The sequence below is a fragment of the Bufo gargarizans genome, chromosome 3, assembly GCF_014858855.1.
Source record: "Bufo gargarizans isolate SCDJY-AF-19 chromosome 3, ASM1485885v1, whole genome shotgun sequence".
Taxonomy (NCBI): Eukaryota; Metazoa; Chordata; class Amphibia; order Anura; family Bufonidae; genus Bufo; species Bufo gargarizans.
The window spans coordinates 283,178,844-283,205,555 of record NC_058082.1 but is presented as its reverse complement, the minus strand read 5'-3'; the positions used below and the strand labels follow the sequence as shown (position 1 = coordinate 283,205,555).

At 38.0% G+C, this 26,712-nt stretch overlaps 1 protein-coding gene across 2 annotated transcripts in view; it reads left to right on the top strand.

The window, feature by feature from the left end:
• SRRM3 (serine/arginine repetitive matrix 3) overlaps positions 1–26,712 on the top strand; it is a 471,986-nt gene that overhangs the window by 90,306 nt on the left and 354,968 nt on the right. For both annotated transcript variants that reach the window (XM_044286538.1, XM_044286537.1), the window contains exon 2: positions 3,195–3,289. The gene's annotated coding sequence lies outside the window, so the exon portion shown is untranslated. The remainder of the gene's footprint in view (positions 1–3,194; positions 3,290–26,712) is intronic.

The following is a 26,712-nucleotide window of genomic DNA, read 5'->3' as shown; positions in this document are numbered from 1 at the left end:
CTATGAGGAACACCAGGGAGGAGTCTGCCCTGTTTCTCTCTGGGCGTTCTCTTTCCCTGGCTTTAGCGCTGTCCAATCGCATCGCAGAGCTGACAGCCAGGGAGAAAAAAAACTCCCAGACTATTAGCTCTGCGCTGCGTTCGGACAGCGCTACAGCCAGGGAAAAGGAATGCCCAGGGAGAAACAGGGCAGACTCCTCCCTGGTGTTCCAATAATAGTAGCAATTATCATACAGCGCGGGAGAAGGCAACGGCGCCACAGCGGGCGAAGCGGCATCCAGGGATAATAGTAAGTGCAGTTAGATCCCTGGGCGCCGTGCTACATATACAGATAGTTATCTTACAATGTTTGGACCCATGAAAGGTTCTATTTAATACGTTTTTTATGGCCCCTTCACATACACCGGCGCAGCGGCGCCATTGGTGTCCCACCCTGTCCCTTACATCCCCCCCACCCACCCCGTGCATCTTACTGCCAGCTAGCCAGAATTAGGGCCACCCATCAAGTTCCCAGCCCGGAACAGAGGAGCGGTGCGCGGGAGCCAGGACAGGACCTCACGGGTTGCGGACAACTGTGGCGGTGCTAGTGACAGTCTGACAGACTGTGCCCCTCCCGAGACCAGGCTCTGGATCCGCCACTGGCCTATGTGCGCTCCCACAGTCCCGGTAACCAGAGAGGCCAACATTTTTTTCTATAGTGTGCAAGCATAACCACAACTGATGGTTTGCACGGTGGTCGTAACCATGGAAACGAGCAGTGTATAATGTGATGGAAAAATTAATGAAGCCAGCAAAGGAAGCAATATGGATAATAACAATACATTAGTAAGTGCCTTGTATTAACCTTCTCTACATGATAAATGCCACTTAGCGAAGTGCCAAAACCCCTTTAATCACTTTGTCACTGCACTGACTATTCATTCACTTCCTAATAGACTTCAACAAGGACTTGAATAATTGTCTCTCTTTTCCTTCTCTCACGGGGTTTAAGTTCTCGCACTCTCCCTGTACTTCTGCTGACTTCAGTAATACCTGAGTCACTAGATCACTGTGTTTAACCCCTTCAATAGCAATTATAGAGCTGACAACTGGAGGCGCTCCCTTTGTTGGTTTATTGGCAGCACTAGGGTTTCCGGGTCTAATGGTTTTATATAGACAACCCAGGGCCTAACAGAGGCCTCCAGGGCTGTCCATAAATAATTTGTGTGGGTTGGTAATATGACATATTTTTTTTGTACTGTGTTAGAGGTGTTTATGCTATTACTACTTATACCAGAATAGATAATTTCAGTGTAAAATATAGGAAGTACATGCCCATACCCACTAAGCAATCTTTTTCCTCACCATCTGCCTTTATTGCTTGCAATATCTAGATCCTATTTTACTTGTTGGTACTTTTTCACAGATAGCTGATGCCAGCAACTTGCATTGCGATATTTTTAAATCCTGGGCACGTTAAGGACATCTAAAAAAATTAAAAAGGAATGAAAAAGCTAACAAATGTGTGATTGTTAAGAGACTGATCAAATATGTATGAGCTTGATATTGAAAATGTGTACTGCATTTCAACATTTGTTAAACAGAATATAATATTTCCTTAATTATTTAAATGCATATTTTTATGTTTTCAAAGACAACTAAGAGAGGAAAATTAGGAAAATAATAGCAAACATGCTTTATAATATTCCGTTCAGGAATGTGGTATTTGGGTATAGGGTCCTTAAAGGGGTTTTCCAGACTAACTTTATTGATGACCTATCCTCAGAATAGGTCATCATTATCAGATTGGGGGAGTCCAACACCCAGCATCCCCACCGATCACATGCAGGTGCCAGCATTGGAACCACCCTGAGAATTAAACTGTTCAAAGTGTGTGTCGGGTTATTGCAGTTAAGCTCCCATTCACTTGAATGAGGGCAGTAACCTTGCATGACCACTACACTTTGAAAGGAGCTCTGCTTCCAGCTCTATTTCAGTGGTAGTTCCGGGTGCAGGGAAAAGCCACTCGGTGGGGATGCTGGGTGATGGACCCTCACCATTCAGATATTGATGACCTATTCTGAGGCTAATCAATATTGTTAGCCCTGAAAAACCATTTAATTCTTTATTTGATGCAAATAAGGAATAATTACATTTGGTGGCATCAGAGCTAAGAGCTAATTTTCAGAATTCTAGAGGAGCAATGGCCTAGAAGACTCCTCACACCTATTAAGGTGCACTCCATAAGGAGATAAAGGAGATAAAGTACCCCTCAAATCCTGACCTAGGCCTCTCACCCACTTAACCAGGACTCTCTGCTCTGGATGTGTGTGTGCATCTGAGATAAAATTGTGAACCTTAGGAGTTTAAGGGATTTCACAGGTGAACGGATGGAGTAATGTGCGTTCCACCCCTGACTCTGCTGTACCAAACTTAAAGAGAACTTGCCTCCACAAAATGCAGTGCAGTCTGCAGGCAGCATGTTATAGAGCAGGAGGAACTGAACAGATTGATATACAGTTTTGTGGAAAATTCATTAAAATTTGTAATTTATACATTTAGATCTCTGCTCTTTCTGACTTCATTGTTCACATGGGAGGTGTTACCAGTGATTGATAGTGTGAACAATGAAATCAGAAACAGCAGAGACTGAAGACTGAAATGTATAAATTATAAGTTTTACTGAACCTTTTCCCACAAAACTATAAATCAGTCTGCTCAACTCCTCCTGCTCTATAGCATGCTGCCTGCAGATTACACTGCATTTCACGGTGACAGGTCCCCTTTAAATTACCCCATAGTTTCATTGCAATCAAATTTCCAATTACCAGTGTAATCATTTACCAGTATATAGAGCCAGTATATAGCCATCTGAAATTGGCCTATGAATTTGAATTAATACATTTCACGCAGTGAGTTGTGGAATATGTTGCCACTATATACACAAAATAAGTCTTGTTTTATGTACAGCAGAGATGCCCAACCTGCGGCCCTCCAACTGTTGCAAAATTACTACTCCCAGCATGCCTGGACAGCATACAGCTATTAGAGCATTCTGGAAGATGTAGTTTTGCAACAGCTGGAGGGCCGCAGGTTGAGCTTTCCTGATGTACGGTATTACTGCAGGCGGTTTTTTCTGCTTTCCTAATCTAGTGTGTTCCTACTGGTTCCATTTTGTATAAAAGCTGAAAAAAGATTTTTATATTTTTTTTCCAGAATGCCAGAACTACTCCATTAAATGCAAATCGCAATCTCGCAGAAAGTTTGTCACACAGAGATTGACCAAAAGAAATACAGAACCAGCTCTGAAGGTTTGTAATTGTAGAGAATCAAACCCTGAACTCTGTCAATTTGCTTTTGCATACTGAAATGCATTAGAAGAAATGAGATGAAGCTGCTTGTACTTGTCTACTTTGTTGTCATTGTTCTCCCTTTTTCCTATGTACTTTGGGATGTCATATTCGCTTAATAAAATATTAATGGAAAGTCATTTATAAAGTTTCTATTAATAAGTAAATCAAACAGGACAAGACTGGAGCCTGACAATTTCTGCAGCTACATCGATTCTTGCACAATGTAAAACAGATTTAACTTGTTGGTAGCTTGCAATGTTAGCTCCAGTGATATTAGTCTGCAGACAGCAGGGTACTTACCTATCTGTAGCTATCTTTTGACACTTTTACAGTTTTAAAGGAAAAACAGTATCTGCTGTATGTTATCTATCCGCCAGTTTGCAGGAAGACATACTGGCAAAGGGAGGTAATCTCTTCCAACATATGGTGCTGACAGACCGCGACAAGACCACATTTTCCCAGATGTATATGCAGATTGAGTTATTTTAGAAAACCCATCAATCAAAAAGTATCTACATTTTTCAACAAAAACAAAACAAAAAAGCAACAGCAGCACAGTGAAAAAAAGAGTAGTTAGGGTGCAAGTCCTCTGAAAAGGTGGGAAACCTTTCCTCCGATGTAGTATATCCAAAGAATAGGCAGCACTCCAAATGTGGTAAAAGGTGATGACCCGTTTATTCCCAGGCAACCAAGGCCCCATCGAGTGGGCTGAAACGTTGCCTGGGAATAAACGGGTCATTACCTTTTACCACATTTGGAGTGCTGCCTATTTTTTGGATATACTACATTTTTCAACAGCTATGAAAACCCTGTTTGTTTTTGACATATGGTTTAGTCAAATAAGAGACCAAGATGAAATCTACTTGGAGATATGCTTTAGACTGGGTATAAATACTTAACGGGGTTGTCCCATCGAAAATATTCCACAGGTTTCAAACCAGCACTTGGATCTGAATGTTTTTGTAATTTGCTCGTAATTAAAAATGTACTATAGCCACTGAGGTATTCACTAAAATCTGTATAGCGCCACCTGCTGTTTTTTTTTTATTTCTTTGTCCTACTTACTGAGATTCATCCTTCTACTGCCTCTTGAGTTGTGATAGGGAGAGAGCTAGACAAAATAGACATTCCCCCCAAGAAAGGACACATCCCTTGAGCTACCAGCTTGATATATAAACCTGGCACAGCAATTGGAGCAATAAATGGGTAGACCTATGGATCCATGTACAAGGCTGGTTCTAGCTTTGTTTGAAAGAAATTGTAATGTACTGTATGATGTCTGATTTAATTTTTTTTATTTTTATGAATCATTGGTTAACCCCTTTAAATTAAATGCTGTATGACAGGGCATCCAGTGGAGTATTTTTGGTTAGGTTCATGCTGTACATTTGTATGCATTCAAAAGTACCCATAGAAGAGGAACCCATAGAGGTATATGGGTGCCATAGAAGTTTATGCATCCATACAATGTGCATAGGGCTTTACTGGACTCTATGTATTGCTGCAATACCTTATAGCTATCTTGCCAAGACTAGATTCAGGTGAGTAGATGAAAGAGCCCAAGAGGATAGAATTGACAATGGAATGAATGTGTGAACAAGTCATGATACATCCCACTATGTAGAACAGAAAAGATAGAAAACCTTCCACGTTTAGAAATACTGGAGAGAATTTATCATGAGAGTAAAATTCTAAATCAGTTTTTCTTTAGTCTATGTTGGTGCACTTTGCACCAAATTTATCAAGTAGTACACATTAACAATTTGCTCATGTTTAAACCCTTTTGTCTAGAAATGCCACTTCGGTCTTTTTTTTGCATTTTTAGCTAACTACACCCACTTTTTTTTAATACTGGAGTGAGCTTTGTAAAACTGCAAAAAAAAAATAAAAAATATCACAAAAGTGACTTTTTGTGACCTTTTGAAGGTAAAATTCTGGCATGTAGGGAATGATAAACCTCCCCCATTGATTGTAGAAAAGCATTGCATTGCATACTTTACACTGGGCAAGCCAACTCTGTTGGGCATTGACTTAAAAGAAGCTAAATTCTAAATGTGTGTGAACAGCTCTTCTTTTTGGAGCATTTGGCCTTTAGTGAAGTATTACACTTTTGCATATAGGTTCATTTAAACAGAAGACATATTTTATCTCTTCAGCTTAGTGACATCAGGGTTTTTATATTTCAAATATTGTTCTTCAGTTACTTAAATCTTTATTAAAGGGGTTTTTGTGTTGCTTCAAACACATTCTGTTTGCAACATGAGGTCAGAACTGCCTGAGTCAAAGGCCGAGTCTGGCCAAAACATGCACACGTGGACAAAATTGTTGGTACCCTTCTGTTATAGAAAGAAAAACCCACAATGGTCACTTAAATAATTGGAAAGTGACAAAAGTAATAGTAAATAAAAATGTACTGAAAATCAACTAATGAAGATCAGACATTGCTTTTGAATTGTGGTTCAACAGAATCATTTATAAAACAAAGTAATGAAACTGGCCTGGACAAAAGTGATTCTGCCCTTAACTTAATATTTTTTTGCACAACCTTTTGAGGCAATCACTGCATCAAGTGATTTCTGCAACCTTCCACAGGTATTTTGGCCCACTCCTCTTGAGCAAACTGCTCCAGCGTTCTCAAGTTTGAAGGGTGCCTTCTCCAGAATGCATGTTTCAGCTCCTTCCACAGATGTTCAATATGATTTAGATAAGGGCTCATAGAAGACCACTTCGGAATAGTCCAATCCTTTTCTCCTAGCCATTCTTGGATGTTTTTAGCTGTGTGTTTTGGGTCATTGTCCTGTTGGAGGACCCATGACCTGTGACTGAGACCAAGCTTTCTGACACTGGCCAGCACATTTCACTCCAGAATGCATTGATAGTGTTGAGATTTCATTGTACCCTGCACATATTCAAGATACCCTATACCAGATGCAGCAAAGCAGCCCCAAAACATACCTGAGCCTACAGTATTGGCTACAGTCCTGTAGACCTTACACTTGATCAGCGTGGTACACACCATAATACCTAATGGCACAGTCCCTACATTTCACCTTTCAAATATGTAGCCTGACTAAAGACACCTGTGATGCTAATTACAGGACACACCTTAGTTTACCATGTCCCTATGATCAAGTTATTTTCAATCTTTTTTAGAAGTACCATCATTTTTGTCCAGGCCAGTTTCATCAGTTTTTTTTTTATTCTTCTGTTGAACTACAGTTCAAAAGCAATGTCAAATTTTCAGATTAGCTGATTTTCAGGATTTTTTCAAGTTATTTCAGTGGCCATTGTGGGTTTTTCTTTCTTTAACGGAAGGGTATCAACCAAATCACTGAATTAAACTCACTGGGGTAAATTTATCAAAATTGTTGTAAAGGCCATAGCTCCTTTGAAAAATCAAAGGTGAAAGCTGATTGATTGCTATTCTCTATTTTTTGACTGTACAGGGAGTGCAGAATTATTAGGCAAGTTGTATTTTTGAGGATTAATTTTATTATTGAACAACAACCATGTTCTCAATGAACCCAAAAAACTCACTAATATCAAAGCTGAATATTTTTGCAAGTAGTTTTTAGTTTGTTTTTAGTTTTAGCTATTTTAGGGGGATATCTGTGTGTGCAGGTGACTATTACCGTGCATAATTATTAGGCAACTTAACAAAAAACAAATATATACCCATTTCAATTATTTATTTTTACCAGTGAAACCAATATAACATCTCAACATTCACAAATATACATTTCTGACATTCAAAAACAAAAACAAAATCAGTGACCAATATAGCCACCTTTCTTTGCAAGGACACTCAAAAGCCTGCCATCCATGGATTCTGTCAGTGTTTTGATCTGTTCACCATCAGCATTGCGTGCAGCAGCAACCACAGCCTCCCAGACACTGTTCAGAGAGGTGTACTGTTTTCCCTCCTTGTAAATCTCACATTTGATGATGGACCACAGGTTCTCAATGGGGTTCAGATCAGGTGAACAAGGAGGCCATGTCATTAGATTTTCTTCTTTTATACACTTTCTTGCCAGCCACGCTGTGGAGTACTTGGACGCGTGTGATGGAGCATTGTCCTGCATGAAAATCATGTTTTTCTTGAAGGATGCAGACTTCTTCCTGTACCACTGCTTGAAGAAGGTGTCTTCCAGAAACTGGCAGTAGGACTGGGAGTTGAGCTTGACTCCATCCTCAACCCGAAAAGGCCCCACAAGCTCATCTTTGATGATACCAGCCCAAACCAGTACTCCACCTCCACCTTGCTGGCGTCTGAGTCGGACTGGAGCTCTCTGCCCTTTATCAATCCAGCCACGGGCCCATCCATCTGGCCCATCAAGACTCACTCTCATTTCATCAGTCCATAAAACCTTAGAAAAATCAGTCTTGAGATATTTCTTGGCCCAGTCTTGACGTTTCAGCTTGTGTGTCTTGTTCAGTGGTGGTCGTCTTTCAGCCTTTCTTACCTTGGCCATGTCTCTGAGTATTGCACACCTTGTGCTTTTGGGCACTCCAGTGATGTTGCAGCTCTGAAATATGGCCAAACTGGTGGCAAGTGGCATCTTGGCAGCTGCACGCTTGACTTTTCTCATTTCATGGGCAGTTATTTTGCACCTTGGTTTTTTCACACGCTTCTTGCGACCCTGTTGACTATTTTGAATGAAATGCTTGATTGTTCGATGATCACGCTTCAGAAGCTTTGCAATTTTAAGAGTGCTGCATCCCTCTGCAAGATATCTCACTATTTTTGACTTTTCTGAGCCTGTCAAGTCCTTCTTTTGACCCATTTTGCCAAAGGAAAGGAAGTTGCCTAATAATTATGCACACCTGATATAGGGTGTTGATGTCATTAGACCACACCCCTTCTCATTACAGAGATGCACATCACCTAATATGCTTAATTGGTAGTAGGCTTTCGAGCCTATACAGCTTAGAGTAAGACAACATGCATAAAGAGGATGATGTGGTCAAAATACTCATTTGCCTAATAATTCTGCACTCCCTGTATATGCTCCAAGCATATTCACTGTGAATTTAGTGGGCTCTCCACATTTTTTTATGTAAACAGTGTATAGTAAACATGTAATTTTTTGAACAAGTAGCAGAATTATGGGTGCATACTTGTGAACAGGATTCATTGAAGTCACACACTGTAGAAATAACTTTATTAATGTATATGCAACAAATGTCTGCTGCACAAATCTATTGTCTGCATATGGACACCAGGTAATTATATGCATATATACAGTATGTAAATGTACACGCATGGTTGCATTTTTCAGATATTTGTTTCCCTGTTAAGGCCAGTCCATATTTCTATTCAGTTTATGTTGTTAAATTGGTTAAGTGCATTCTTATCCTCACAGCTTAGGAAGGCGATCACCTTCCTCCTCTTTTTTAATGTTCTGGCTCCTTCCCATTTCTGCACAGAGTACAAAAAAAAAAAAAAAAATCAATAGATTAGGCTCTTCACATTTCTGAAGAAGCTGGGCAGGTGTAATTAATCTCCAAACATCAGACTAGACATGTCTGAAGCACTCAGGATGCGGAAAGGCGGCTCCAGAGAAACTTTGTGCTGAAGTAGTCAAGGAGAGGTCACTGATGACAGTTGGGGTCTGAATTAGATATTGTCTGGATTGTTTATCTTGAAGTTGTTAAAGAAGGCTTAGAGTTTGGCGGCTGACGCATTAACTATTTTCAAACCTGAAGTAGTAAGACTTTTAGGAGACTAAGAGATCTCTTTTTGTTTTTGTACACTTTTGCAAACAATTTTGTCCCATTGCATGCAACAAAAACGCAAATTTGCATGTAGTGTTGATTGAATAAAAAACATGAGGGACGTTTTTCAAAACTGGTGCAATGGAAAACTGACTTAGTTGGCCCTAGCAATCCATCTTATTCATCCTTTCATTTTCCAAAGGAGCTCTGAAAATGAAAGGTTAAATCTGATTGGTCACTATGGGCAGATAAGTCAGTTTCCCTTTGCACCAGTTTTGATAAATTTCCTCCATAATGTTTTGTGTATACAGCTCCTATACATACCCATATGTCCCCATGGTCACAGACTACAAACAAGCTTATATGTGGTCAGATTTTGCCGCTATGTTTTATAACATGCCATCACCTCCTCTTCTTCTGCCTGTAGGTTAGTAAGGATACACACAGTGTGTGAAATAGTACATGAGTGCAGGATTTGACACACTAATATACAGCGCTGCCCATAATTATTCATACCCATGGCAAATTTTGACTTAGTTACTTTTATTCAACCAGCAAGTAATTTTTGGGCGGGAACTGACAAAAGATAATAAGACGATGTAAAAGAGGCATTATTGTGGACAAAAGAAAACATTCTCAGCTTTTATTTACATTTGAGTAAAAAATACAAGATGTTCCGCACTATGGAAAGCTTACATTGTGAAGAATTTACCTTCTGTAAAGGTTACTATTCTCTTTAAATTGAACTAGTCTTACCCAGTTTTTATTCAGTTCAGTGTAAATTCCAACAAGAAGAGGATCAAGGAGGAGAACAGTAGGGCTGTGCTTTGTTAGGAAGCCAGGATGATTCGGCGACAGAAAAATAGCTTCATAGCTAATTTAAATGGCTATGGTAACCTGGCTACTATTCAGATAAAAGAAAGAATTGGTCTGCAGAATCACAATAAACACCATACTCATGCTTAACACATTAAGTTCTCTTCACAAATAAAAAAATTTCCCCGTGTAGAATTGCTTTAATGATATTTCAAAATAAAAGTCATTTTACACTGCAGTTGTGTAGATGGTGTAGACAATCCTCACCTTTGTTTTGACCTTAGCGGAGAGTTTTACCAACGTATTGGGTATTGATTAAAGAACCACAATGTAAACTGCAGGAAATATGTTCAAGGTCACAAATGTCTGAAGTTTTTTTTATGAGAGGTACAGTAAATCGGGTTATCAGTTTGATTAACTGCCTAGAAGAAACACCATTATGTACAACATCATTAAAACTGTATGACAACTGGTAGATGAAGCCATATAGCAGACATTTTAGTACTCTGAGAAGAATCAGGCTTTGATGTAGCATAGCTATTAAGCTACTACTACAGCTTGCAAAAATGGCCTGATTTTTAAAGGCAGAATTCTCATGTGTTACATTCAGATTTAGTTCTAAGTTAAGGTGCATTCACATGACGGTAAGTGATTTGCGGTCCGCAAATTGCGGATCTGTAAAACATGGATACCGGCCTCTGCATTGCACATTTTGCAGTAAATAGAAAATGACTATCCTTGTCCTTGATTGCGGACAAGATTAGGACATGCTCTATATTTTTTGCAGGTCCATGGAACGGAACATTGAAATTAACGAGTCCACACCCGGCCAGCAAAATTGGGGAAAGGATGTAGACCCAGAATTAGTCATGTGAATGCACCCTTAAACTGTGAATTTCACCCTTTTATAATAGACTAAGAGCCTAAGAAAATGTCTGGTATGTCAAAGAAGCATACTTGACTTCATGTGTCAATACATCTGTATACAAAGTATACCTTGTAAAATGATAATGATGGTAAATCAGTCTTGTAAGCTTTTGATATTTGTACACATGTATTTATCCTAATTCTGTAAAGCTGGGAGCATGCCTACTATAATAACTTCTGGTTTTCTATACCGTTATAGGAACAGAAACCAAAAACGATGTAGAGCTTGATCTATGTTATGACAGACACCAGTGCGCCCAATAGGCCCCATTGAGTTGCATTATTTTTTCCAGCAATTATTTCCTGCCCAATGATATGATGTTCATGCAAAGTGGGGAACGTGCATCTCTCAGAAAATAGTTATATATAGGTATATACACACACACACACACACACATTATATATATATATATTATATATATATATATTCCCCAGAAAAAAAGATGCCATACCTCCATGCTGCGTCTTGCTTAAACAGCGAAAAAAATATGCTGCAAAGATGCCGCAATCAAAAATGCTGCAGGTGTAGAATATACAATATAGACCTTAAAGAGATTCTGTCACTACTAAAAGTAGTGGAATCAACAGGCAGCTTGTTATAAAACAGGAGGAGCTGAGTAGATTGATATATAGTTTTTAGGAAAAGATCATCAAAACGTATAATTTATACATTTATATCTCTGCTCTTTCTGAGCTTAGTTGTACACAGGGGCTGTCTTTATCAGTGACTGACAGCTATTTCTGTATACATAATTAAGGCTACTTTACATGGACCGACACAACAGGCGATTATCTAGAATGGGAATAAATAAATTAATGTATGGTACCAGCGCTGGAAAAAAGAGAGAGGGGGATAGATGATTTGTTAGTTTTGTTGTTAGTTAGCGGTTACCTTGTTCCAATAGGTTGATAATTCAGTCCAGTAGAGAGTGTATAACAAGTATCCGATCCAGAGGTATGTTTGAGGTAGTTTGCTGTACTTCTTGCTCAACCTCAGAGCGCGTATGCCGCCCCGGCCGGTGGCTGGCGTGCGCGCGAGGGAGCTTGTGTTGGTACGGAGTTCCGGAGCGTGTAGCGTGACGTCACGACAGACCTATGAAGCGATCCAGAGACCAAAAAGCGATCCTATGCGTTTCAAAGCCTACGGGCTTCTTCGTCAGGGATAACTGGCATGTTTGTACTCTGGATTTAAATAGGTGCCCGGTCCCCATGGCAACTGTTATAATTTACCACCTCAGATTTCCTGCATAAGGTCCTGCATAGATAGATGGTAACATACACTAATTTTCCGCAGATAATAGTCAAGGTTCCATAGGTTTTCCAATGATGGTTATTCAGAATGCGAATAATTCCATCTCCCGATTTAGGCCGTTTGGTACCAAAGTATTCAATCTGAATATCCATTTACTTTCACATCTCGACATCTGTTTAATAATGTCTCCACCTCTCGTATTTATTTTAACCTTCTCAATACCCCCAAAAAACGAACCTGTGAAGTTCCCTGCATGATATTTAGCGTAATGACGGGACAGGGGATGACCGTCATATTTTTTCTTGATGTTAAGATGTTCCCCTATCCTAGTTTTTAGTTCCCGTTTAGTTCGGCCCACATATGTTTTAAGACAGGGACATTTGATAAAGTATATCACTCCACGGGTATTGCATGAGATGTAGTGATTGATTTTATATTTATGAAAATTGTCCCCTATTTCTGTAATGGGGAATTTTATTGTGCCATATCAAATTTTCCTGCAATTATTGCACAATTTGCATGGGAAGAAGCCCTTATGAGCTAGATGACTCAATTTATTTTTCTGGGATGGTTGCACAGTGGGCGCTACCATAGTATTCAGATTTAGAGCCTTCCTAAATATAAAGGTGGGATTTTTAGGGATCCTATCACCTATCAATTTATCTTGTCGCAACATTTCCCAGTGTTTTCTGACAATTCTTTTAAGGATAGCTGCCCCTTCACTATATGTGGTAATTATCGGAATTTTTATGGGGGCATCTGTGTAGTCTGTTTCAATAGTTTTTGCACAGTCCTGCATTTTGTCCTTCAATAGTAGGTTACGATTTCCCTCTCTAATTTGTTTAATAGTTGGCTCTAAGTCCTCCATTTTGTACCCTTTCTCAATAAATTTAACATTAAGATCTCTGATCTCTTCCTCAAAGTGGCCAATATCTGTGCAATTCCTGCGTATCCTAGTGTATTGGCTACGAGGGATGTTAGTAAGCCACGTTGATAAATGGCAGCTTCCAAGAGGGATATAACTGTTACAATCCGTGGGCTTACAATATGTCTTAGTATGAATATGCCCTTTCTCAATGAATATTGTAAGGTCCAAAAAGTTTACCTGCTGTTTGCTATATTTGAATGTGAACTCTAAGTTCTATATTTAAATCATTTAAAAAGTGGTTCAATTCGGATTCTCCACCCTTCCAAATAAAAACAATATCATCAATAAAATGTCTCCATAGGACCAGATTCGCACCGAGTCTGCCCTGTGGGAAGATAGTGGTATCCTCCCAATGGCCCATATATAAATTTGCGAAACTCGGTGCGAATCTGGTCCCCATCGCGGTACCCCATGTCTGCAAGTAAAAATCCTGGTTAAATTTAAAATAATTATGCGTAAGAATGAACATGACACAGTCTCCAATAAATTCTATTTGTTCTTTGGGCATGTTCCCATCTTTTTCTAGAAAGTACTCCGTCGCTGTCCTGCCTTTTGTGTTTTCGATCACAGTATATAGGGAGGTGACATCCAGGGTCCCCAGGATATAGTCATCCTCCCATTTTACATCTTCCAGAAGTTGTAAAATATGTTTGGTATCTTTAAGATACGCCAGAAGTTTCTGAACATGACTTTGCAATAGAGTGTCCACGTACTTGGATAGATTGGCTGTCAGACTATCAATCCCTGAGATGATCGGTCGGCCAGGTGGGTTTGTTAAACTTTTGTGGATTTTCGGCAGGTAATAAAAGATGGAAATCTTAGGGCATTGATTATTAATGTATGCAGCTTCTTCGACAGTTAGTATACCTTTCATTTTTCCTTTTTTGGTGAGGGATCCAAGTTGTTGTTTGTATGTATTTGTCGGATCAAAGTTCAGTTTTTTATAAGTTTTTTTTATCACTAAGGAGTCGTATTGACTCACTGGTATAGGAGTCCTCATCCAGGATAACTATCCCCCCCCCCCCCTTTGTCTGCGGGCCTTATTACAATTTTGTTATTAGTTTGTAATGTGCGAATCGCCTGTTTTTCCCAAAGAGATAGATTTTGGGAGCCCGTGCGTTTGCTGTTTGGATTGATTTTGCGTAAGTCTCTCAATACCAAAGCTTGGAATGCAGTAAATGCATCAGAGTGTTCTCCCAGGGGGTTAGAGTGCGATTTGGGTCTCAACGTTGTGTGTAGTGAGGACTTGGTTAAAGTGCCTGAATCATCAGGAAGTTGTTGTCCCATCTCAATGTTTGGTTGGCAATAATTTCCAGATTTTATGGATGGTATCATGTCGGCTTTTGGCATAGATTTATTAATATTAGGACATGGGGCAATTTTCATAAAATATTTTTTCAAAGCCAAATTCCTTAAAAATTTCTTAATACCTACAAATGCATGAAAGGGGCAGAATCTAGAGGTAGGGGCAAATTTAAGACCCTTCTCTAATAGTGCCAACTCATTATCCTTCAGGGTATAACAACTGAGATTATATATACCTTGCCCTTTCTTGCGTTTGGTTAAAAGCTTTCTAGTTAGTCCTTTACCTCTTTTAGTTTTTTTCTTTGTGAAGGTCTTGCCTGAAAAAAATCCCTTTTTACTGTCTTTCTTTTTGTTTTTATTATATCATCCATTTTTAGGGGTTTATCTTTAGTTCGTTTATTGGTATTTCTTTTCACTATTGAGCTATAACTTTCTGAAAAGGTATTTTGTGGCATTTGGTGATCTATTCCATTATTTGTTGTTCTTTCATGGAGCAGTTGACCATGGGTATCTATACTCTCTACTGTAGTTATGGAGTCATTTTGATTGCAATCATCATTCAGTGACTCCAATATGTCATATCGATTGCTCGTTTGAATAGATCCATTAGTTTTAGTAGCCTGTATCGTTACCTTCGGTATTAAGGGCTGTTGTTCAGATGTATTGTCTATATTAAGTATTGTTCCAGGTTGTTTATTATGTTTTTTTATCTCCATATTGGTGGAATTGTCATTAGAATTATCATCATAGACAGAATAGTCACTGTAATATGTATCCTCATCTTCACACATAGTTTTATCTATCGTATTATAGTGAATACTAGCATCATGTTCTATATCTGTTTCAATCCTATCTATGATTTTTGTTGGTATCACTGAATCCCTTTCAAATTTCCTTGTTTTGGTATTAATAATTTAATTCTCTTTCGTTCTTATGCGTGTTTTGATAGATCTAGAGATTCTAATTATTTCTTTGTGATTCTTATATGGCTTAAGATTTTTAAATAATTCCTTTATTTCTTGATTTATTTTAATTAGACCAGCTCTTCTTTTTTCTATAATAAACAGTACAGTTTTTTTGGAAAATTCATGAAATAGTGAATCCCATTCTTCAATAATTTTCGGACCACCTAGATCACTTGTTAATGTTTTATAGATTTGGAGTCCTTTTGGTATTTTATCATGTTCCAAGTATTTTTCTAGAGAAGCCATTTCCCACAAGTCTCTCATTTCTGCGATTAGAAGCCTTTCAAGCTTTTTAATATCTAACAGGGCTTCCTCGATGTTGTCTTCATATGTATCACAGTCTTCTATGGAAGGTTTGGGTTTATAAAAGAATGACTGAACGAATTTAATACGGTCCTGGCGGTCTCCCCATAGTTCACTCATATTCAATCAGTGATATTGTATATACGGTTGAGGGTTTGATGTAATATATACAAGTGAGCTAGTTATAATCCAGGGGGACCAATAATGGTAGATATATAATGACAGAGAGGATGATATTATTACAAAATTAGCAATATATAAAAGAATATTTAAGTGTGAAGTGTGATTTGCAGCAGAGCACAATAGCAGCTTTAATATCTAGAATGAACCATTGATTCCTAGTAACTGTCTACTCATTACAGAAAGTAAGAGCTGCATTTACATGTAGCAATCACCTCGGCTGTATGGGGATGAGCGATCGCTAGAGTGATCGCTCAACTCCATACACATTCATTGTTTCTGGGCAGTAGGTCTTTGTTTGGACAGCATGTTCTGCTGCCCAGAAACAATTATTTAGATGACCGCACTAGCGATACTTTCAGGTGATTTTTACCTTTACAGTCTGGAAGCTGTAGTTGCGCACTTCCGCTCTGGTAACAGCGTTCCCCGACTGAGATGGGGGAACCTGTTATATCTATGAAATAGCCCGAAGCCTCAAGCAGGCTTCGGAGCTTATTTCAGGACTATACCAATACAGGCCACTAGGTGGCAGCATTGTATTGGTATTGTGCAAATTAAGTCATCAATGATGGCTATATAGCCATCAATGAACACAATGGGCAATCTAATTGCCAGTTATTGTCACCCTAGGTGACTTAAAGTAAAAAAAAGTTTTTACAAATATAAAAAAATTGAAAACATAAAAGTTCAAATCACACCCTTTCCTTAAAATAAAAATACTTAACCAGTAAAAAAAAAAAGGGTTTAAGGGACATCTGGCCACATCTGTTACAGACAGCAGTGAAAATGAGTCAAGACCATATGTGTGAAACACCCGCCTAGTTGATTAGAACTGCAAAGTAACTGATTTAGAATTCATTATTCCATGTATTACTACACTGTACTATATGTATAATTTATTTATTAGGAAGTCATAAGACAATACATAATTGAGGTTGATCATGGAAATGGAATCAGGTTTATGTAAACTTCTAGAATTCCTCTTATTCATCAGCCAGATTCAGCAGATTAATTGAGAGATTGGTGTGAAGTAAACTATTCTATTCAGTATTGTTGGTTTAAGTTAAAAAATAGTTATTTTATTTTCCATAGATCTGCAGATGTTCCCAATAGGTATATACCATTTTTTTCTCATACCTTGTACAGTCGCCTACATTCTTGATGTGGTATAAAACTTCCTCATTAAAACAGCCCAGTGAGAGAAAATCATGTAAAGGTGTCCGTGAACTGTATTTATGAGCTCTTCTACTGGTGATCGTGACAAATGTGGGTGAAATAGGCAACCATAGAAATATATTGAATACTTTGTCTTTGGTGAGAAGAAAAGGGACTTAACTCTTTCAGCTTTGATGCAAAAATACTTTACATGTTATCAGATTGTAAGCAGTGTTCCTTATTAGCTATACAGTATGTAACAGAAAGACTTAAAACAAGGGAAACTTAGGGAAATGAAATGTTACCTTTCTACTTCCCCTCCCTTTACGATCCATCCCTGACATTGGCTTCAATAATTGTATAGAAAAAAAGCGGTTTAATACAGCGTAATTTGCATTGGATTCTGCACCAAAAAGCCACTGATGGCCAATCAGAATCTGCCTCCTATTGATTTAAATGGGAGGCTTTGAGTTACGGCTGTGACCATAAAAAGAGAGGACATGCACTTATTTTCATGGCACAGGTGCAGCTATAAGCCATGGCTGCGTGAACGTAATTTTTTGTAAATGGGAGGTGGATTGCCCACCTCTGCCGGCGTTTTTTTTTATGGCTCAGAATCTGCAGCAAATTCTGCTGTCTGAACATCCCCTGGTTTCACATATTGGGGTTAATGTATTATTCTTGTGTGCCAGCTTGAACAGATTTTTTTCATCATTTGTGCTTTCTTGACTTTTATTTATTTTTTACAAAAATAAGCATATGGTAGCTATGACATCACTTTTTATAGGAGTAAAAAAAAATGGGTTTACATTTTTTCAATAAAAAACTACAATTTAGCAATACATTTGAATTTTTTTTTTAATACAAGGCATCTTTTATCATTTAAAAAAAGCTTGTTCTATTAACTCCTAAAAAGAATTTAGCCTAACTGAGTGTTGGTGAGCTCTCAGGAATACAGGGATAAGGGCTAGGGACCGAGCCATCAGATAGCTCCTCTGTCAGATTTCACTTTGAAGGAGAAAGGGCAGCCAGGATTGTATGTCAAAAGATGACAAAGTTTTGCAGTACTCTTGAACTTGCAGTATAGAATAAAAATCTATTTAACGCTACCTGTTCTTGGTTATCTTACCTTAGCTTTTATAGCACTCTGTATGGTGATATTCGTTGCTGCATAGCTGCTGATTACAGTATTCTGGGAAGAGCATAAACTAAAGCAGACAAGCCATGGTATGCCACTTAATTAACACTAAAAGAAGGCACTAATGTATTAGGAAAATACTTTATATTGAATTGGACTTTCTTTGTAATTTGCTTTATTGTTAAAGATGGCCATTAAGGGTAAAGTGGGAATGTAAGATAATCATTGGTGCCTTCTTCCCGCTGAGATCAGAGAGGATTTTCTGAGCTATTTGTGACCCTTCTCAGCAGCAGATCGTATTGGTGGTAGCAAACTCCAGAGAATGATAATAACCGTGGTTGATGCAGATTAGCTATAGAGGTCAATCAGAAATGCACTGAAAATAAGAACTCTCATGGCAGAATCATCTCATGCACTCACATATGCATGCTTAGACTACTTGTAAGAGATTTCACATGGTCAGCGGGGAGCAAGTTGGATTTATGCTCCTCACACACTGATTTTTGAGCAGCCTTTCACATAAGATGTGCTAAGAGACTGCACCATTGAATTTTCTATTCTAACAAAACTATACATGAAAAGAGAATGATGCAGTAAATTGTATCTTCGGCCCACTATGAGCATATTGCATCTGAAGAACTCGTTTCAACTAGTTTGATTTGATACTTTTTAGAAGTTTTGAATTTTGGATTCTTTATATGGAAATGACATGTCCTGTCTCTACATGACAACGTCGAGCTACTTGTAGAGTACAAAAATGCAAAAGGTATAAAGCCAAACTTAAACTTGTATAACCTAAACACAAAAAAGTTGAATGCAGAACAGACACAGTATGCTGCCACAAAGTAAATGCTTCTTTCCGTGCTAGATAAATATGATATAGATCAATAGATAAATACAAGATAGATAGATGATAGATAAATAGAAGATAAATTGATAAATGTGAGATAGATACATATGAGATCGATACATATTAGATAGATAGATAAATATGAGATAAATATATAAGTATTAGACACATAGATATATGATAAGAAGTATATACAATTCAAAGTAATTGTTAGTCTAAGGATTGTCTTTGAGTGCTATCCTGTAGAATCAAGCCCAGATTTGCCATCTTAGTGAATACGGATAGAATGAGTAACATCATTTCTTGCTGGAGATGTGTCCAACGCAAATGATTCGAGAAGGGAGGGATAGCATAACTAACATCATTATAGCTAAAAGACTTATAAAATACTGTGTATGAGGAGGCGTAATGTTCGGTTAGATTTGCCTAATCCTCTTTGCAGCTCATCCTTGGATGCCTGTGCTCAGTTTTGCTGCATTTGCTTCTTGTTATATTACCTAAATTCCATTTAGACTTCGACAGCATTTTCTGCAGGAGAGGTCATTAAATACTCTGTCCAATATGTGTTATTGCTGTGATAAGCTAAACTGTGTTTATTTAAGGAGTTTTTTTTTCTATCATTACAAGTCGTATAATATATATCTCCTTGGGGAAGAGGATATTATGCAGAAAATCAATGCCCACAATTTAAGGTACAGTGAAAAAGACATTGGCGTAGGTTACCTCTATTTGTAAATCTGCAATATATGTTCCAAGTGCAGATCCTTGAAGACTTTAAACAATGTACAGATTGTTCTGCTTGCCACTTACTGTATTTTGAATATTAATAGACTGTAGCTTCTCTTTAACCCCTTGGATACCGGATTATTTTTAGTTTTAGTGTTTTTATTTTTTTTCCCTATCCTCCTTGAGCCATAACTTTATACATTTTCCGTTCATCTATCAGTATGAGGGCTTATTTTTGCAGAACAAGTTGTACTTTCTAATGCCACCATATCAAGTAGGAAAAAAATAGCCAAATGGAGTGGAATTGGAAAAAAATAACAATTCCTCCACAGTTTTGCGGGTTTTGTCCCTACGGTTTTCCCTTTGTGGCAAAACTGACCTGTGCCCTTCATTCTCTAGATCAGTAAGATTACAGCAATACTACATATGTAAACTTTTTTTTATATCTAAATAGTGTCTACTGAGCAGTGTGGGGGACTCATTTTTTGCGGGATGATCTGAGGTTTTTATTGATACTATTTTAGATTATGTGTAGACTTTTTGATCACATTTTATAAATTTTTGGGGGTAAAAGAAGCAATGAAAAAATTGCGAATCTGCAATTTTTACCCATTTTTCCGATGCGCCATTAGCCATATTGGAAAAATATTTTTATCTTTAAATAGTACAGATGTTTTTGGATGTGGTGATGCTCATGATGTTTATATTTTTTGTTATTAATGTATTTTTTTATTCTACGGAAAGGGAAGTGATATAAATTTTTTTAACTTTGGTTTTGTAGATCGTGTTTGAGTCTACAAGACTGAATATTTTTGTTTATTCTGGCCAAAATAAGAATTGTAACTCTAATATCCTGGTTCTCTTCAGAGAGACCCAGTATATAGCTTTTCTCCATTAGAGCAGAGTTGTAACTACAGTTTAGCTCCAGTACTTGCAGGGAGTCTAAGGTAGTCTGCAATCACCTCTGATATGATCATTAGTTTAGGGTGCTGTAGTCCCCGACCATGAAGCTTTTCTTCCTTGTATTAGCTGCTTTGTATAACAGAGATCTATCACAAGCTCACCAGGAAGTCAAGTTACTCACTGCTACCTGGTCTTCTACCGGTCCGCTTTGCACTGTGACCCGACGTAAGGTGCACTGTGTCCTGATTCTGTAGGCAGTTATGACACAGTGCATAGCAGGTCCTGAAGGAAGACCAGGGAGGGTGATTAGCCCTTCCTTCACCACTCCCTGAACCTACCACATGTATCTTATTAGCATTCGGACTATAAGACACACTGCCACTTTTCCCTCACTTTTGTCCGTCTTATAGTCCAAAAAATATGGTACACAGCTATAAAGACCAATGAGCCTAAAGAGTAACTTTAAATTGGGCAACATTTCTCTTGGTGCCTTTCTGAAAACAAACTAATAAATGTTCTCCTCTCCATTCCCTCTGGCCTATAAGTGCTGATGGTTTCTGTTTACATCACAAGATCAAAAGGTAATGACCATTACATGTGTATTATATGTGCCCAAAAGCAGAGCTTCAATTTATGTTCAGATTGTCTGGCTTCGTAAATCATACATTTTATAAAATAGCAGAACCTTTGACAGAGTGGTTATTTCTGAGGAACCCCTACAATTAGTATGTAAGAGTGACAGTTATTCCCATTTGTGTATTTTGTGACTTGGTTCCATGGAAAACCAAGTTGTGAAAACTGTCCCAGAGGAATAAAGAGATATAGATGATTTGCCACAAACTATTTTTTATTTGGCTTGACACCCATATATAGGACAATACCTTTGGTTGGGTACTTGGGTCAGGACGCATCTATATGAGATTAGTGATATTTTCCATTAGCACTGTTGGTGAAAGTTTAACCTATTTTAAGTATTATTAGATACACATGTTTCGCTATGTACCTCTAAATTCAGCTATTTATATTTTGTCCAAGAGTAAATACAAATGCTGTCCAGTCTGAGAACCCAGTCTACTATCAAATAATTGCTCTGAGTAGAAAAGCAAGCTAACATACCATTAGTAACATTGCCAGGATAGAATAACAGCCCCTTTGGGTAAATTATATAACATTTCCCAACTTTGTTTGGAAAAATAACAAATATGATTGGAACAAATCTTGAGTTTCTTCTCCACTGAGAGGTTGAAAAGAATCTACTTCCAAAGTTCTCATCTTTATCCTTAGGCAGTGCACTTGGCAGGGTTTTTAGCTGGATGTGTTCAGTACTTCAATAAAATCTACTAAATTATTAAGGAGAAAAAATAATAATTGTATTTCGACTCATATGCCTTATTTTGATCTATGTTGTTTACAAAAAGAGTATTAAAAAATATTATTTTATTTTTGCTGAATCAGACTAATAGGCCATTGCAATAAAAATATAAGTTATTTAGTTACTTCAGGAATAATGGAGCCTCACAAAGCCGACCCTTTTAAATTTTTAATCAAATGGATGGTCCACAATCATTTTACTAATAGGCTTAGTTTTTTAGGATACAGTTTTTTTGTTTGTTAGATTCCTAATAAACATTCAACAGAAAATGCAAGCATCTCTGTAATACACTTTATGGAGGTACCATAGGAAGGAAGAGTGCCTACCACTTTATCATATGGACCTGTAGGGACCCTGTGTCCTTCTGTACAGGATCAATGCCATGTTTATGAGCTGGGCTGTTCCCCTGTATCCATGTCTTTTGAATGCAGCACAGTATTTTTGGTTGATATGGATCGGTTTAGCAGTTTAACTATAAAAGCACATTCCGTCTTAGTAGGTCAGATTTACTTATACTGTCTAATAGTAAGACAGTGTTAAACTGCGCCAGATGCTAATGCTGGATAAACGGTCTGGTCTGAGTTTATGCCACCTATAAGTTGGCTTAGCTTTGCTCCCAAAAAAGCGACAGAATTTTAGTTTTTAGTTTTTTGCTGCATGGAGGCCCATTTAAGCAACATTCGGGCGTGGTGTAAAAAGGTTAGAAAAGTGTCTTAAACACTTGATACATGCCCTGCAAAGCATGTATGCAAATTGCTAAAAAAAAAAAAAAAAAAAAAAAAGACGTATTTTCAATAGTATGTATGGCTTATATTGCCATGTAGCCTTATCCAAACATTGGTCTCTAACTTCTTAGTTGCAGGATGCAGAGACCTCTGCAGTGTTACACCTTTATTTCAATTGTGTAATTTCTCAATTTAATGTAAAATTAAATTTTCAAAAACCTCATCCCCAGACAATAACATTGGAGTCACATTGAGTCACACTTGGGTACAGGGCCATCCATTGGTATGTACTGTAGCCTCATGCAGTCAGAGTTGCCATAAAGTAATATTACTATTTTTAAAGCCTTTAGTAAAATATAATTTTACTTTTACTTGAAATATTTTATATCTAAGCTGCTCATTAAAAAAAAATTCATTAACATCATGTGAAGATAAAATTTTCCTTTCCCATTAAAAGGGAGAAATCACTTGCCAGTGTATGAAATCTCAGTAATATATCCTGTGAATTTGCAGTGCAGCTGCCAGGTTTATCTCTGTGTTTTTCTTTTTCTGCCTTTTTATGGAAGGTCTTTTTTAAAAAGACATTTTTCGGCCCTCTGAAATTGGTATAGTGCCAGCTGCTGACAGCTTGCTGACACATTTAGCTTAAACTACTGCCATTGCAGACAGAAAACGATGGCTCTCTGCAAACAAATTGTTTCTGTTCATGTCTAAAAATTAGGAACCAAGCACATCAACTAAATGAGATTTTGGAAAGCAACTTAAAGAGGACTTTCACCACTTCTGACATGCCTGTTTTAATAGCTTCAAGCATTCTCCATGTAATAAGCATTCTGGAGCATCTATTCTTATGGCTCTATGTTGTGCCATTCCTTTATTATTTCTGCTAGAAGTTATAATTGATTTGCTATTAGCCTTCAGTAAGGGTACAGAGGGGAGGTAACCAGTTGGGGGGGTCCCTGCACAGTCTCACTCTATCCAGTCAGTGCTGCCATTGTCAGACTGTGCAGGTACACCCCCCCCCCCCCCCCAACTGGTTACCTCCCCTCTGTACCCTTACTGATGGCTAATAGCAATTTATTCATAACTTCTAGTAGAAATAATAAAGGAATGGCACAACATAGAGCCATAGGAATAGATGCTCCAGAATTGTTATTACATGGGGAATGCATGAAGCTATTAAAACAGGCATCTCAGGAGTGGTGAAAGGTCCTCCTTAATGTACAAATCAATAATGCAGAGATAGATTTGGTTTTCTAAGTTTTTTTTGTCACAGTGTCATCAGTATTTCCAAATACAGTACATTGGGCTGGTCCACTAGTCATCCACTTACAAATCTCAGATTTTCATTTAGGATTCTTTAACCATTTTAGCTTAAAGGCGATGTATACTTTTGCAACAATATTTTACTGCCCAGTAGACAGAGGAGGGGCTGTTTAAATGTGTGTACTTTGTAACATAGAGATACATAGGTCTGCATAAGAGTTGTAGGTGCAAAACAGGATCATTATGGAAGAAAACAATACTATTCACAAAGTTACTTCACTGGTATTTGCATCGGAGCAATAAAAAGTTAGTTGCAGATGTGTATATACCCAAGACAGTAATGCTAGGTTTACATTTCCATTATATAAATTTTACTGTTAGCAACTCCAAATGTATCAGACAACTGACCCCCACACTACACCAGTTTTTGAGTCAATTCCTCAGTTCTTTCTTCATAAACATGCTTGTGTCTGTTTTTAATCCAATATGAAGTCAACAGTAACAGATTATTTGATAGATTTATGAAGTATAGTTAAATGTTTATTGGTTTTATGGGTTGAAAACTAATTTTTAATAAGGTTAAAGCCATTGTTTCAGCAATTCATATTTACACTACTCATAATAAAAGTTGAAGCCCTGTCCAGTTCACATGCAAGAGCATGCAAGAGCACTACGCCTCATGAAAAATGCTTGACAAAAGTTTAGTATGGCGAGTCAAGCCTCTTTTTGTAAGTACATTTTCTCTATTCTTTAGTATCACTAATGACAAGTCCAGTTGTTTGGCATGGCATAAATCTTCTTCACATCTTTAAATGGCCGAGACAGATCAATAAGGCCTCAATCACATGTCCGCACCCATGATGTCATTTTTAACAAAATGGTGAAGATGTCTATGAAGAATCCATGTTTGTTCCATGTGTCCGTTTTTTGCTCTCTGTGTGTCATTCATATTCCATGGACACAGTGAAAGTACATTTTAAGGGCATCTTCTACTAATGGTCCATGAAAACCATGGACCAAACACTGATGGCATCATGAACAAAAATAGGACATGCTTCTGTGGTGCCACCACAGACCCATGGTCCATGGAAAACCACTGATGTGTGAATTCACACATTAAAGTCAATGGATACACAAGCGGTCTGTGAAGACCACAGACAGCACACATCCATGATTCACTAATGCATGAAAGAGAACCAAGGCTGGGCATACACAGGGCCATGCGTATCTGTTGCTTTTAGAGCCACCAGATAAACCTATTCTGTTTTACTGCTGCATTGCCAGGTTGAAAAGTGGATGAAACCACTATCACCATCTGCATGGGAAATTGTGCCTGGCAACACAGCAGTAAAAAATGCATTAAAAAATGCATGCAGTTTTTCTGATTACTTTTCTAAACCCAAGCTAAGGATAGAGAAGTCACAAGTTGGTCCTGATGAATGGTCTACTTTCAAATATTAATCCAATTTTCAGTTTTCTTGATATTCGTGGCAGCCTGGTTCACAGAGCTTTGCCTTAAATTATATCCTAGATTTACAGAATACCTTATTTCTAAGGGCATACCTCGTGTCCTTCTGTGCTCTTTTCGTCTGCTGTCCTACTTGGAATAAGAACTGGATTACATGTGCCCAAACCAATTACACAGTTCACAGTTATGCAATTGTTGCTGTTCTAATCTTGCTAGGGCTAATACGGCATGACTTGTAGACTAATGTTTACTCCTGCCAGCTGGACTTTGGAGGATGTTGTTAGGCACTGCATCTTCTGTCGCGCTAGAGGTTTGCATGAGAAATATACCCTTTACATTATAGAAGTATCTTGATTGTATTTTTACTGAAAACTCATATGCCATGCAGAAAACTTTGTTAGAGGTATTGCTTTAATTAGTGCAGTAAATTAGTCTCTTGTTACCCCTATGCATCCAAAAATTTCAAAGCTGTTGTCTAGCCAATTTCATTAAACCTTTCAAGAGTGAGCTAAGACCTGCTCTTTGTGAGCACGGGGGCCTGTTCTTCAACGATTACTGCCTCCGACTTTCTTTCACATGTTTTAAATGATTCCATAATGACTTCTTAATCATTACTGATTCGGTTTGTGAAGGTAAGAAGGAGAATTTACATGCATGCTCCATGTACATAGTTTGGTTCCCTTCTCATTACTCATTCTGACTTCTCAGTGAACTGATTAAAATTAGATTCTAGCTTTACATGTTTTACTTTTAACACTTGATAAAAGAATTTGAGTTGAATGCGTGCTAATTACCGCTGCATTATTAGATCTTATAACAGATATTACAAATAGCAAGTCATCTAGCATTGAACGAAGGTATTATACATGGGATAAAAACATGGGGAAGCTGACAAAGCAGGTTGTTAAAGATGACATGAGCTATACACAACAGCTCTGATGAATTTAGCAGCAGTGACTATTAAGAGAGTTTTATTGCAATAGTACCTGTATAAGGGTGCTGTACACAGTGCGGTCGGGCCATGGTAAAATAATCTGGATTCCCATTCTTTGCTGGGCTGCACCTCTGTTTGCCACAATTACCGTAAATCCACCTAGCAATTATTGGTAATCTACATGTGGATACTGCGCCAGTCTACACCGGGTGTAGGCACCCTTGGGACACCTTCACACGCAGCAGGTTTTGTTGTAGAAATTTCTATGACTGCAAATCAGTTGCAGTCATAGAATGGGGTTGTTTTAGTGGGAACCCCATGGATTTCTGAAAGCCCCAATGAATGGAAGTTGTTTTCAGTTGCAAGACTTTCTGCTACAAAATCTGCTGCATGTAAAGGCACCATGTAGTCCAGAGCTGTGCTCACAATTCTGCAGGTTGTTGTTGAAAACAG